Source organism: Lepisosteus platostomus, chromosome 18, assembly GCF_059453375.1.
Source record: "Lepisosteus platostomus isolate fLepPlt1 chromosome 18, fLepPlt1.hap1, whole genome shotgun sequence".
NCBI classification, from domain to species: domain Eukaryota; kingdom Metazoa; phylum Chordata; class Actinopteri; order Semionotiformes; family Lepisosteidae; genus Lepisosteus; species Lepisosteus platostomus.
Window position 1 is genome coordinate 11359616 of NC_142628.1, and position 16479 is coordinate 11376094.

Genomic DNA, 16479 nt, shown 5'->3' on the forward strand with positions numbered 1-16479 from the left:
GCCACATCTGAAGCTACAAATTCCATATGATGGCATGCTATTTAACAAATGAGATTGCAGGACTGTCAGTATAATAAGTTTTCTTTTCATAGTGACATGATTAATACATTGCTCTCCCAAAGCCTTTTAGTTTGGGGGATACAATCATCCTGTTTTCCTGTTTTAACTCGTACATTTTAGAACTAGTGAATACTAGTCAGGCTTTGAACACTGCTTAAAACTGAAAAGCAATCTCTCTACTCCTCTGCATTTCTGGCCAACTATTTGTTTTATTAATGGAGATATTTGGCTAATTGGATTTTAGAAAACTACAATGGGCATGAAAATCTAGATGCTGGCCAATGAAGATAATTCCCACTCATACCACACAAATTAATTTAAATTGCAATTTTATCTCTCACTGATAGCTCTTGGTAGGGACGCATCTAAGATCTGTATTAAAATCTAAATTGCAAATGGGCAGGAACTCTTGAGGAATTGTTTTTGTGTTTTTGTCTTTGGCTAGTTCACATTTTGAATGTGTGGTGCAATCTATGTACAAAATACCAAGACATGCATGTACTGTGCATATTGTATATTATTTCTCTTGCTCTCTCTCTGTTTATACTGTAAATGCAAAACTGTGTGACCTGATGAAAAATAAAAAAATGAACTGTTCATAAGTGAAAAACCCACCTCTTCACTCCTAATCTTGAACTCTTGCTTCCCATATGTCAAATCCAAGTTAATATTTGTAATTACTGAAATACCATAAATTCAAAAGGTTTGAGTACTAGTTTTTAAGAAGGTAAATGATCAGAGCTCAGAATAGTCTGGTTTAGTTTGAATCTTTAGACCACAAATTTCATTTAGGCCTGGTACAGTATTTATCTGAATTCGTTTACTGGTAAAAAGCTGGTTTTGATTATTACCTGTCAAATGGCAAAAAAGATTTTATTCTGTTTTTAGCAGTTTGTTTATTGGCTTCTGTAATAGACTAATTTACCATTTTATCCACTGACAGTTTACATTTCCTATGAACACCAAAATGTTACTTGTCAGTGGGCAGACAAGTAAAATTTTCTACAACTTCTACTTTTTAAAATATTTTAGATTACTGGTTCAATATTATTTTCAATTTTTTTCTGATATTTGGATTTATATGGATCAATATATTGTACAGGTGTATCAAAACAAGTCAGATTTCTTTTAAAAAGCAAAGATTATAGTAACAAAGACGTTTATGGCAAGCTGACAAGCACATATAGTATTTTGTGACACCATGATAAATCAAAAGATATTAAAACATATCAAAACATCTTAATTGCAGCTGTAACAAGTAAGAATTAACAGTATTATACTTAATATAGGGAGAATAATCTTGTCTCTCATACTGTATAATACATCACATTAAACGTTTCCTGTAGAGAATCTATGGTCAACACTACTATACACTTAATGAGCTCATGCTAGGCATACTGAATGTACAGTATGTAAATACATTTTCTGCTAAAGAAAATGTCTGCATTTCTATCACAGTGCATCTCTAATCATATTACTGAAAACTCATCTGAGACTTTAAAGGCTTTTTATTTGAATTTTTTAAACGTTGGACTTTAAAAATTAGTATACTCTGCATCATGTTAGTGGACTAATATTGTAATTTACATTCCTTAGATCTGAAGGGAATGCAGTGCATAATGGTTGATGCACTGATGTTAATATGGATCAGTACAGGCTAGGCATCTATATGAAGAAAGACATACTGTATATAGTCCCTTTTGGGATGAGGCCGTCTTGAAGCCTGAATTGGCCACCCGCTCGTGTTCTTTCCCAACAAGCTCGTCAGCCCCTCACCTCAGAAGACTTCATCTATACCCTCTTCAGAGTGGTACTTGTTAAACGATGTTGGTTTAACATGCGGCGGTTGTTACATCAAAGTTCTTTGACATAATTATTTTATACTCCTTTCCTTTGAAAAAGCGGATGTTAATTATGGAAGAGCTGTGAGGCAGACCAGCACCTTTTTTTTCCATCTGCCTTTGGATGTGCTAATTAATGGACAGAGATAGTTTCAAGGGCAAATTAACATAAATTCATGGTATCGCTCCAGGATGAAGAATGAATTCGCAGAGTGGGTTAGACTACGGGAAAACTTTTCCCTGGAGCAGTTTTAGTTCCCCTGAGGAAGTTTCCACATCATTAATCTAATGTATCTGGTTTTAGATACCTGAATTACCTCAGTCAGCCAATATGACAAAATTCCATGTTAAGGAATGAGGCCATACTGTAGTTTTATACATTTAGTGGTGGTACGAAATACATATTAAGTAAAATAAATGCCTCTGTTACTATTCTTTCAATTTTCTGTACAAAGTTAAAAAGGATGATAAAAATAGTTAACCTACAAAGCTCTGTGCATTATATACAGTATTACATGCCTTAAAGCAGATATCTTTCCTCATCTTTGTATTTGATCCAGATTTCCAGATTTCTACTATCTATGCTTTATAGTAACTGTAAACTTTGACTACACTGGTATTTAATTTGATATCAAGAAATGTCCTTGTTGTTGCTTACAATTGAACAGCACAGAAAGACATAAAAGCAATTACAAAACTGCCCACATCTCAATGGTGGAAAGAGCAAAATAATCAAATGTGAATGAGGTAACTGGTATATTCAGTTTGACTTATTTAATCATAGCCCGTATTCCACGCAAAGCTTAATTTATTCTGGATACTGATCTGTGGAATATCTATTTAGAGATACTTGTTTTCATAAACAGGATATGTACATTTAAAAGTAATTATTTTGGAGAGTAAAGAACATTGCTTTTCCTAGGTGGAAGCATACTCTATGATTAGATTCAATTCGGGGCTTGTTTGACTAGAATATACCCATAACACTACCACTACCCAGAACATCAGTGGAGTCCGAAGGTATAACTTTCCATTAGAGGTGTGTTTGGAATAATAATAATAATATTTTATTTCTTGCAATTAATTCATGACCAGGTATTAAAGCAAGAATTGAACAAAGTGTCTAAGCAAGCTTCTGATTAGGGTACTGTTGGAGTTAGAAGAACCACAAAAGTTTTAGCTGAACTGATGTGTTAAAAATGATTAAATTAAGATTACGTTGAACGTACTGACTGGTCTCTGCTTTCAGTTTCATAATAGGCTTAATTTCAGGTTTTGGTCATTCTTAGCCTTAAGACTAAGTGTAGGCTAGAGAAGCTGGAAAACTATCATAAAATAAAAAATAAAGGTAGAAGCTGAGCACCTTCAGCAATTGTAGTTTAAATTTACATTAAATTCCCATAATAAGTTTGAGTTGGATGGCAGCAGCCAAGTTCAATTCTCCTCAGCTGTCCTAACTCATCATTCCTGACATTTTCCAAATTAAAGCTATAAGCTATAAGCACTACAGTATATGCAAGCTTTTTTTCCTCCACATTCATCTTTTGCATCCCTCCTCCACTCCCTCTCCACCTTTGAAGCTCAGAAACTTACTTTCCAGGAGACATGTTGTATTAATATCTTGTTGTCAAACACCAAACACCACAAGCTATGCCTATGTAGTGAAGCTACCAATTAAACCCTAAAGCTAACACATACTATTTTCAAAACAGTGATTACTGGTTACCAATTTAATGGTACCATCAGTGATTTTATAGTAAAAACAGTAGTGCTTTTCCTAGCTTTACTGTAAGTCCACTGTTCTGTTAGGTTTGACTGATGACTAGGTTTGGGTAATATATTGGATCTTGAAGATTTACTGTATGACTAAAGTTATACTGAATGGGCAAGTTCCATTTTGTATATGTATGCTGTTAAAAAGCTATTTCTTTACGCAATAGTTTATATCAACAGTGGTTAAAGGAAGATGCATCCTCACCTAATGTGCTTTTGTAGTGAATATTGTGTCCTATTAATCCCTGCCATATAAGTAGCAGTTTTGATTTAAAAATTCTATAAATTCATTTATGTCCTGTATGTGTATTACATCACAACATTTTTTCCCTTTTTACACCAACATCTATTTTTGACATCTTCAATCATTTTAGTTTTAAACCCCAAATATAGGCCAAATGCCTTGCAATCAACATACTGATATCCCTCGAGAGCACTGTGATAGAAAAAAAAAATAAAGAGACCAAGTGAAATGTAGTGGCTAGATTTCAGCTTAAATCCTTTTTTGTACTATAGCCTTAAATTCATTCAAAGCAGAATGAAGTGTCACTGTGATCAAGAACTGTATTGTTAAAGAAGCTTCCCCCCCCATACACACACACACAAAAGTTTGATTTTGTTTTATAATTGTTAAACATGCAGTTTTTCATTGCACAACAAGAGCAGGCATTCAAAGGACTTGCTTTGAAGGAATAGAAAAGACACTCTTCAAAGTTATTTCTTTGAATTTCAGTGCTTCAAGTGTAAAAAAAAAAGAAGCTTAAAGAAGACCACCCACAGCTTGATTCAGTTTTTGAACTGAAATAATTCTGTAAAATAGGACACTTGTTAGGTATTAATGAATACAGAGAAATAACCCCAATGCTTAATCTTGCCAGGTGGCATTTACATTAATTGATAACAAATAAGAATTGGTCAGCAATATGTGGACGCATATTGCAAAGTGATGTCCAGTCTGAAATATCACCATGCTGAAGGATCATAAGTACTGTACTGTAAAGTGTGCAATGATGCCATTTCATCCTAAATGCTATTCATATGAAAGAGGAATTGTGGTTGCCTAAAATGTTAAGCTGTTGTTCTAACAAAGAAAGCTTCCCAGTGCAACAGGACTGAATTGTGCCTGATACGGTGGTGTAATCCCCTAGGAACCTGGATAGCAATGAATTCTCCCTCCACAGGGGACCTGGTCTTTTGGCTTAGTGGAACTCTGTGCTGTCTTGGGACTGGTGCTGCGTGGCTGTGAAGCTGAGTGCTCGTGAGTGTCCATGATTGCATCCCGGTGGTGCCTCACATGTCACACCAGTAGAACAACATAAATACTGTACTGTATATGTTTTATCAGAAACTACCTACTGTAACTATGAGAGACATCAATAACAATCTTTAACAATGGAGTACAATTCCACTTGGGATGCTTTGTATTGCGAGTCCCTTATCTCACAATATTATTGTGTGTGTGATTTCAAGTAGAATAATGAATTGAAGGACAATTCATTGTATTTAGCATATTTCAGTAAGGAGCTGAACTATAGCTTTAAAGCTTATAACCAATATTCAGTTTTGTGCACTGGCAGTATAAGGGTGCATATACCATATGTGCAAAGAAATGAGTGTAAATCTTAGTAAAAGCTGCATGTACAACTAACCTCTTCTTGCACTTATTGCCTCTCTGAGTTGATAAGTGATAAGTTAATATCATCAGTGACAGCTCATGTCAAGGTACGTCTGTGGCCTTCAATAAAAAAAAAACCCATCATGTTCATGACACTGCTGTCCTAATCTCCGCTAGCTAGCTCTTAGTCCAGGAAGGGTGTATCCTCATGGCCTTATTTGTGCAGTACTCTATGCATGTAGCAGTAAAGTACACTGACAAATGGATGGCATTTACAAATCGGGTCAGTGTAATATAGATAACTGATTCTTGGGGGAAAGAAAGTTATCTCATCTTGACAGTCTACGACATGCAGATCGAATAAAGACAAAGACAGGTTTTAAAAAAACAAGAACCAGTAGACCTACAGCAGACAATTATTATAAAAAAAAACAGCAAAAATGTATTTGTAAGGTAAATTATTTTAGAAATGTGAGGGAGCGTGTTTGAATATCCCTTATATTGGTGGTAAAATAAAAGAAATCATGAAGTGAAGTTTGGTGGCTTCTGTTTGTTTCCATACACGTTTTTCATCATCTGGGCATAATGCAAAGAGAGGCAAAATGAGTTGAGCTTTGTGTGTGCAGGGTCACACATACTGTTAGATGTGCTGTCCTTTGCTTTCAACATCTCTGAAGGCAGTCAGATGAAAAATAAATTGCTTGTGATGATTGCCTTGCGCTGAAGTTAAACTCTTTAATGAGATAAAAGATTTTACTCTTTCCTGTTTTTTCTCATTCCCTGTATCTGAGATATTTTACCAGTGATAACCTACATTGCTTTAATTTTTAATCCCCCTATATTTCTTTGTTCATGTCACATCTGATGCTCAGCTAATTTAAGATTTGTCATAATCGCTGTGCAGGCCACAAGTGTTTAAGTATTCATTATGTAAATCCCTGTGAAAAAAAAGACCTTCTGTAACAAGGCTTGAGCAGTGGATCCTTGATTGCATATTAATTCAGAAAGGTGATCTATGTATCTGTAACTAAATTAAGCAAATTCTATAAAGGGAGGTGAATTTACAGTTTTTCTACCTCTGTTTCCAAAAAATATCAGGCATAAATAATTCTAGATGCCATTCAGTGACCTAGACTAAAAGTTTGCAAAATTATTCTGTACCTACTGTTGGAAGACACGGTGCACAGTCAACAGGATATTTTACCCTTTGTCTTTCTGAGTCAGGTGGCGGAGACCTGAAGGGCTTTGTAAACTTGTGTGGGAATTTTATAAAAGTTCGACAACTTTTTTTAGCAGTTGGAGTTGTGTTCAGCACAGCTACGCCGTTAAAAAATGCATTGCTGCAAAATTCTGAATATGATGTTACTTAATTATAGTTTTGTAGACTCCCAAAAGAAGGCTGTTATAATAATCAGTCCTTGAAAAAAATCAAATGCATGGCTACAACGGTCTGACAATATGTTGATATCCTTATATTATGCACATGAGGTCTAGGTGTCAATCAAAATAAAAAATCACCACTTCTGAATTCTTCATTTTGTATCACAACTCTAGCAGAGCGCTTTCAACTGACAAGGACACACACTGGTTTTGCATAACACATTGGAGTAACCCAATAACATGAACTCAGTTATACAATCTGTTGTGTAAGAAAAGCAATAAAAGGTTACTGAAATGGCTGCCTCTGTAGGTTTACTGATTTGAGTATCAGAATAGAATGATAATTCTGACTTTGTAATCTGAGTATTTCACCAAGAGGAAACCAATAAATACTAACTGCAATAAATAGTAAGTAGTACTCTGTATAGTATGGCAGAATATTTCTACATTGTCCTATTATAAAATTCACCACAGAGTGTCATAAGTACTTTGTACAAGTATATTGAGTGAACTTGCAGTTGAATCTCGGCTATTGTCTCACCTATAAATACTTCTGTTCTGTTCTTTTCTATTTTTTAAATACTTGAAGCAGGTCTTGTGTTGTTCTCTGTTCAATATTAAAATAACAAATTTTGTTTTAGCCTGTAGAACATAGAATACCTTAAAATCCAGGAACACTTCTCATTGTTCTGCACTGTTGTTCCAGAGCAACAATCTCTTTTTTATACAATTTTATTATAACATTCCTTAACTCTAATTCTGGACATTCAACTATATGTGCTAACACCAATTTCTTTATTGTATTCATATATTGTCTGGAAGATGTAAATAATGTGTCAACATAAACAGGCATAAATAAATTCAACACGCACTTTCTTTAAAATGTTAGATTTATGTTTTACTACCTGCATGTACTGTAAAACTCACGTTAATAAATTAAATGTATTCTGCCCCGTATTTACCCCATCTTGAATTTTGTTCAGAGTTTTGGTAAACCTGCTATTTTGGTATACAAATATATACAAATGTCTTTTTTAAATCTCATTATAATGTAAATATAAATCACTGATATTAACTAAGAAGAGCAAAGGTTCTGACACATTTCCCTTGAAACTCCACTAAATACTATACATCACTGCAATCTGAGCCTTCACCCCTTATCAGTACTTTCCATTTCCTATCCATTAACTAGTTCTTGACCCCAATTCATTGATGTCTGCTTTAATGAGGAAATTTAATACAACACAATATTTTCCAATTGCAGTCATTGTTGCTAATACTTCCTCAGGTAAAGGACATATTTCAAAACCCATGCTAACTGTCCCTTACAGTTTATTTCCAATGATTAGTTCCATATGTTACATATAACAGACTTATTGGTCTGTAATCACTTGTTTCTGTCACCCTTTTATGGATAGGTACGACATAAGCATTATTTACATTAGCAATTAAATTTAGCATTAAGTCTCACAGAAACATTCAGAAAACCTGACGGGCAGTCCCACTGGCAAGAAGAAAGGTGAATCGCTGCACACCAATGAGTTGATTTGGAACTGCAGACACTTCAACAACATTAATATCCCAATGAATTAATTTAAATATTCTGAATCAAATTCACAGTACTAGATTAGATGTACTGTATAAAGAAAATACCCATGCACATTTACCTAATTTAATTTGTGTATGTTGTTTTTAAGACTTGTAAAACAAGTAAATATGAAGAATAACATTCTGGTGCAATGCTTGTTCCTCAATGCATCGTCCTGCTTTGTAATTTTGTTAAAAAGTGCGTAATTGTTCTTTGGAGCACTTGCATTAATCATAGTAAGTAATTCTCTGTCAAGAAGAGAGGGAACATAAATGTTTGCCATGGCGTAATTTAAGTTGCAATTTATTCTATCATGGTGTATGCTAAATTAGAAATAAAAATTAATAGTATTTCTCATAAAGTAAGATAGAAATGGTATTTTAATCCCCTTTAAGTAAATTCAATCCATTTCATTGCTTCCGATGTACCCTTTGTGTCACAGCGATTAACTCGCTGTTAAAAGGGAATTCACATCTGAGTGGTTTATGTGACAAGAGGTTGTCTCATTTTAATGAACACTGTAGTATACATAAACCTAATTCATTCCTAAGTAATAAGCACAGGTTACACTTAATTAAAATGGTCTACAATCGCATCACAAAAGACGTTACAATTGCATTTCTAAAGATTTACAATCTAAATAGGCATAGCATGGATGGAGAAAGCATTCTGAAAGCTATATTGCCTCTATTGGGAGAACCTGTTAAAAAGGAATTATGCACCACAGAAAAAATCATTATCCTGAAAGGCCTGGGAAATGTAACAAAGCAATATCAAATTTTTTCAACTCTGCAATATTAATGCCACGTCAATACCGCATATGGCCAATGTGGTAATTTTATCATTAGAGGAGTGCAGGATACTAACTCACATAATATTTGAAAAAATTGATCTTTTTATTTTAGGTAAATGTTTCTCGTGCAAGAAGAATATTTATTATTCTGTTAAAATTTGAAAGGACAGAGAAAGGGGTCATTCAGAATAGGGAATCTGGGTTATTCTGCACAAAGAAGGAAAAAAAACTTTTAGATTAAAGATGTTAAAAAAAGGCTAGAAGATGTAGTCCTTATTCCATGACATTTAATCTATTGCTTTATACTGTACTGTACTGTATGTTTAGTTTGTAATTTTTCAACTGAATGCCCTGACTTTAATTAGATTTACCATTAAAAGTTTCACATGCCATGTGCCATGTTTTCTAGACACAAGGCTAAAATCTGAATTTTAGTTATTAGCCTACTTCTGACATTTAGGTATGTCAGATTGACACTAAACATGCACTGTGAAGGAGCAAGTTTGGGGAAAAAAATTAACCACAGGTACTTATTACTTCATGGTTCTGTTTCTGGCTCTGTATTATTGAAATCAAGGAAAAACACAGTTTTTGTGAACTTTGGTAACAGAACTGCAAAACCAAATACAGGTAGATATATTTGGCAGTCACACCAGATATATTTAGTTTATTATGACACACAAAAATGCTGTGTGGCTCCCAGTGTAATTCGCTTTATTTGGCTTCTCTTAAACCGTTTTACAACAGTGCAAGATATTGTATTGTATCAGCATGAATTCTGAAGCACTGCCTGGAGGTCCCTATTAGTTCAGTGTATATTGTCATGACTGCTGAAAATGAGGCCTTTAGGCCTATGTGCTTTGATAATATAACAGCTCTCTCTGGGTGTTGGACTAATTTGAGCCCAGTTATGGAATTAATGCCAATCAATATGTAAAATAAAAAGAACATTTCACTGCATGTTAGTCAGGCATATAGTACATACAGTATTCTATTTAAAATCTCCATTCGAAAGGACATGCCTCTATTCTGAAGAGATAGGTAATGGAAGACCTATGTTTGGGAGTTGTTTTCATTTTAATAATTTTCTATTTTATCTAATCCATATTTTCTATCTGGAATATAATATCTATAAATATTTTTAAAGCATAAGGAGACTTTGTGGAGATGGATTAATGCCATTTTTATTATGAAAACACAAAGGTGTTTTGTCTTTGTTTAATCCAACAAAGCTTTAAAATTGGTAACTGACCTGGCTGAGAAGAACAACAACCTCAGTTGATCAGTCTTGATCAGAATGATTTGTGCAAAAACATCTGGAATTAAACAAAATGGAATGGAGAGAATAGTTTTGAAAGGCACTCTACTTCATTCGTGTGATTGTGGCTTCATTTATATTATATGCAGAATTTTGGGTTAAGATTGTCTAGAAACTTTGCCTAAATTGTCTAAATGCTTTGTAAATCATTCCTTTATAAGCAGTAACTAACGACATTTAATAACCTTTTAAAATATTGATGCATTAATGGGTCTTGGTTATTTTCTTCAGAATTTTAGAGTACAAAGATTTCATTGTGTGCATCATCTTAAACTCAATTTGGGGTTTTGCTTAATGAAAGCAACAGCAGGGGTGCAATTATGAAAATTGGTCGGCCGCAGAAACCCCGCGTCTAACCGCTGTCCTTACATGGGATCGCCTCTTGTAAGCTAGAGATTGGAAATGAAGAATACATTTGCACTGGAACAGACCTGTGTAAAGGAGATAAGCCCCCTGCAGGGACCAGTGATTTATTTTTGATGCTGCAATTCTTTTTAAAATGCTAAGCCTGAAGCTTATTTAAGCTTTTGGATTTTACTGTGTGATTAGCTGTTCTTATGGCATGTCATTAGTATATGGAATGCAGAAATCAAATTCATGAGGCGTACCATAAAAAAACATTGCAGGAGTGTAATATACTGTATGTACAGTATAGCCAACATACCATTGTCCCTTTGGGAAAAAGTAGTTTTGTTGGTAATTCTTTCTTGACTTATACAATAAAATGTAATAAGCTCTTTATTCATCTCCATAACCTTGTAGTTAGGGTATGTGTGATTAGAAGTATGTTCAGCTCTTTGATTGCTCAAATGTTGAAGCAACACATTTCTAGGAATGACTGACAACCTGCACGAGAATAGTTTTGTGTTTTACTTTCACTATTTAGTCTCTTTCTCTCACATCATAGTGAATTAGTTGTTACGCCTGCCCCATCTTCACATAAGCAAACAGGAAAGGTCAGAAAGCTAATGTGATGGATGCAACTCTGCTCTGCCCTTGATAGGATTCAATCACTGTTACTCATGGGTTCAGAGCAACAAGAGTGCCATTCCTTCGAGAGCAGAGAAATGTACTACACCAAAAACCCAGGTTTCCTGCCAGGAGAATTTAGATTTCTTCAGTGCCTTGGTTTCTCAAGGGGGTGACATCACATTCTGTATCAGGCTCAGTACATTACCTTGTTACAGTCTAGATGATCTGTTCTTCAGCTGTTTTTCAGAGTTTATATGCAGAAATAAACAGAGCAATAATTTCAAAAGTCCTTTTAATAACTTTTACAGATTATAGAAAGCACAGAATAGACACAAGTAATGGCATGCCCGTTTTATGGATACAGACATAATTGGAATATGGGAAAAATAACAAACATAGTTCGTGATATCCCATGCATAATAATCTTTTAAAGATAATCAATAATGTGAGCCTTAAGAAGTGATATCAGGAGAACGGAGGGCATAAGGAAATGCTATTACCTTTGCATAATAAACTCATTAAGGATATCTCTGAGTGGCTTTCAATAGACATTTTAGTCTGGTTAAGCCTTGATATCAACTGAATTGATAAATGCTACAACTGTGCTACTTAATGATGCATTAAATAAGTAAATATCCCATTGATGATGCGGAATTATGTCCCAGATTAAGCCGCAATGTTTCAGTTGTGTCAGGTGCTCAATGTCTGATTGCTCCAAAGACTGATGCTGCCATTACTGCATTTACCAGAGTGATGAGCCCTGCTTTGTCCTTAGTTAGCATCAATTTCAGATAAGAAAAATCAATCTCTATGTTTACCCTTCGCGACCAAATGATATGTAGGAAATTAAACTCAAAACAGCAGCTGCACACTTCATTTGCCAGCATCTGCTACAGCTCTGTTCTAATTCAGAATTGTATTCTTTTATAACAAAAATCAAGAGGAGAGGATGGGTAGAGGTCCAATGGAAAAAAGTCCATTTATATCATATTCTAAAAGCCTAACATAGAATTTAAGTAATTAAAGTTGGTACAATGAAATTGAAGGGCCTATTGGTAGTTGCACAGCTTTTGTAATAAATATGTATAAGCTTGTTGCCTTGAAATGACTTCTAACTGATCATTTAAAAAATATAGAAATAGAGAACATGGACAGAAAATGATTCTACTAAAACCAGAAAGTATTTTGATTTATCTCCATTCATGTGAAGGTGTTAAGCTTAGTGCAACGCTGGATTTCCTGAATGTTCCTGATGAAAATAACAAACAGTAATTCTCAAATCAGAGGACCACTCATCATATTTGCATGTGACATTAAAAATGTATTACCAAAGGAAGAAAGTATTTTTCAATTCAGGATTAAAAAAGTATGTACTATTTCTTTAATTTCTTTCATATAAGCCTACGTGCATTTTTGCTGTCGTGAAGAAGGAGCTCTCAGGGTTTCATTTTTAAAATAAATTTCTCTCTTTGTCATCGTGACAGATTGTGACTCAAAGCTATTTCCGTATATTGGTGGGATTGAGTAGGTGGCAAGAGGCTGAGAAAAAAAACTTACGGTTTAGAAAATATTTATATCTATTTTTCTAAACCCATGAAAGATGGCAGGAGAGATAACCAGTAACCACTCTTTACAGGCTCTGGTCCCTATGTTTACTATAGGCCTTGGTTTTGTGTTAACTTTCTGTTGCCTAATGTGTGTCATTCAGAGGAATGATCTAGAGAGAACAGAGCGTGCTGCAATAATCAACACCTAATCTGCTGCTTTTACTTATATGGTTAAGGTGTTTGCTGCATTGGTGGTGGTGGAGGGTATCCCATTTACCTGTTAAGCGCTTTGAGTGGAGTGTCAGAAAAGCGCTATATACAGTAGGTGTAAGGAATTTTAATTATCATTATTAGTATACAGAAATGGTCTAATTTCTCTCTTCCAGCATAAATGAAGCTTTTTTTAGAAAGCTTAATGTCATTGATCTGCCTTTTGGAAAACAGTGGGCTGCTGTCTATTCTGATAATTGTATGTGCACACTCTTCATGACGCCAATGATGATGTTTGGCAGTCAAGACAGATGACATTACATCTCTCAATAAACCATATTCGGGAAATGAAGTAGCCATCAGCATAATGATGGTGATAGAGGACTTTGTAAGGTTTAGGCCAAAACATTATTCATACAATGAATGGCAAGATCGTAAAGGACAACTAAAATTCTTGCCAAAAAGAAACATTAAAGTAAAGGTGACTGCTACAGGTATCTTGCTTCAGCAAATGTTTTAGTTAGAAATGTTGTTCAGGGTGAATGAACTATAATGTGTTGAGGATCTATACATAGCAGTACATAACATACAGTACAAGATGAAACACTTGACTTCAGTTGGATAATACTAATAGTGCATTTAAGTCTTAAAACAGGAGGCACCTTACCCAGGATTGTGGCAATATGCAACAGGCTACCCAGCCATGTTAATGAAGCAAATAACCTGACTTCTTTCAAAAAGGGTTGATAAGCTACTTGGATCAACTTGCTACTAACTGCCAAATAGGCTAGATGCACCTTCTCTCATTTGTAACTGGTCTTATGTGTGCTTCTTTCCACATTTGTCTAAACAAACAGTCTATAATAGTTTAGTTTTTAGCGTTCTTGTATTATTATCTTTCTTATTTCATTAAGAGAAAAAAGCTCTTTAAAAGAAAGACCTAATGTCAGAGTGTGAATTATTATTACCAATAGTAATTATTACCTATTACAAACTTTATTTATGCCACAGGTGATATTGGCACTTTTCAAACTCAGAGTTAAATTTAAATGAATTTTAAAGTGGAAGTCACAAAGAATGCAGTCTTCATGATTCATGTTTGGCTATTCTATTATATTCTAAAACAACAGTTCAGAGAAAATGTGAAGCATCCAGTTATCAAGCACCAGACCCAGGTGTTATCTCACGGTCCAAACCAGCAACCTGTCTTTGCCTATTTCAAACACAGTACTGTATTCCAGAAATATGATAACTGCTTCTGAAGTTTTAGTGGGGAGAGACATTCTATAATGACTTTCCATTGAGATAAGAATTTGCTTTCAAGACACCTATTTATTTTTTCTGATTTCTGGACACAACTGCAACATGATTGGCATTCATCTGAATGGAGAGGTGACCAAGGGCAAGCTATTTTAATAGGCATTTGCAGCAGCCTCCGAGTTTGAGATTTCTCTTCTAATGAATTTTGAAGATTTAAGAATCAGCTGTCTTTAATATTTGTATAGAAACAAATACATAATCTATAACTGGTAGTACCTTTGAGGCAAATTATATTTTGTGACCAATCAGGCATTCAACCAAAAATTAATTACCATCATTTGAGTGAGTTGCTGCAGGTTAAGCAGGTTATAACTGGCATGGATTATGTTTCTTTAATTATAAAACCTGTATTATGCATGTCTGGAAGTATTAAAGAGATATTTTGTCTCCACTTTTCATGTATAGTAACTCACTTTAAACAATGGTGCAAATATCAGTAATGAAGAGATGCTTTTTCAGTAGAGAATTACTTCTAGGCGATAAATGGGAAGCAAATTTTCTAAGTAATCCTGTTCTATAGTTCTACCATTTCAATTAATTGCATCCTTTTATGTGTATGACCTACTCTATAATCTTAGAATGAAACTGTTTCCTTATAATTGAAATTACAATACTCTGCTCAAAAGTTCTTAGAAACTTGTTTCTTATGCTATTCGCCCTAGGGGTCATAACCACCCGACTGGACTCTGTTTAATTATCTCTGAGATCTGGAGCAGTTCATGGTGTTAAATAATGTTAAATCACAGAAAGCGATAATAGGAAAGGGAGTCTCACAGGGCTCAATGTCAGTTCCATTGCAATTGTGTTCATATGTTAATGATTAAGGCAAAGGTTTTCAATTTCATAATCTCTGTCTGTATCCTGATGACACCAAGCTAAGCTTAATTTATATGATACTCATGTTACTGTTATTGAAGATAAATTACTGCCTGCTTCAAACTGGCAGCTTGGAGATTAAGAAATTCAGTGCTAGTATAACTATGAAAGGAGTGCCATAGGATAAGTATGAATAAAAAATCCCAAAGTGATCATTTTTTCCAACATACTTGCCATAACTTCAACAACAATGATGGAAGGTGGTACTAGCACAACTGCATAGCTTATGGATTGCTGAGCAGTTGGTATTTCTTAAGATGCACGTAAGAAATTTACAGCTAAAATTCAAGAAAAAATATTGCCCTATTACATGGCATGCTGCCACTTCCAACACAGTTACAAATAATGAGACACTGGCTTGCATTGCTTTGCTCTATATGTGCCACTCCTGGAGCAAGCCCTTGGATCTCTGCACAACAGGGGTTCTGAATTCTTTCTTTTAGCGGTGTCCCTCAAGTAAGCATGCAAAAGAGTGCCTGCAATCCTTACATACCAATCAGTGAACCACTAAAATGCATTAAGTTGTGGGGTTTTGCCTGCATCTGTTGAAATTCGAAATAAATCAATAATATTCAGTGAATAAAATAACCTCCCCTTCAAAAGATATATTGGTGAAATTGTTGGCACAGGAGAGACCTTCTTGAACGAAATGTTTTTTTCGATTACTTTTTTAACTTAAAAGAAAATATGCAAGATGTCAGTATGCTTGGATTTTTCACCTTTCCCTGTGTAATGTGCTTCATTATTTTTAAATGAATGCATCACTGTAAACACAGTTGTTAACACTGTTTCCTAATTAAATTAGCCATGCAAATCAGTAAGGTATGCTGTTGATTGATAGAAGCAATGCACACAAGTGCTTTGATACTGCAGAAAACAACTAGATATCAGCAATTGGCACTTTTTACAGTGCTAAGTAGTACATACTGTAATTATCTTTGGTTAGAGGGAGAACTAGAATTCTTGTACTACAATATGCATCCTTTATGCAAATGTTTTATATACATGAAAATATTGAGCACAGTATTTTGAAAATTAAAGATACTTTTGCTTCTTACACTATAATGTGCTAATTTGGTATTGATGTTCAGACCTGTACCTTACAGGTTTCTTATGTACGGTAAGTGAGCATTTGTACCTTGATTTCTTCCTCATTAAAGACATGAAAGCAAGAAAAAGTTGTGTA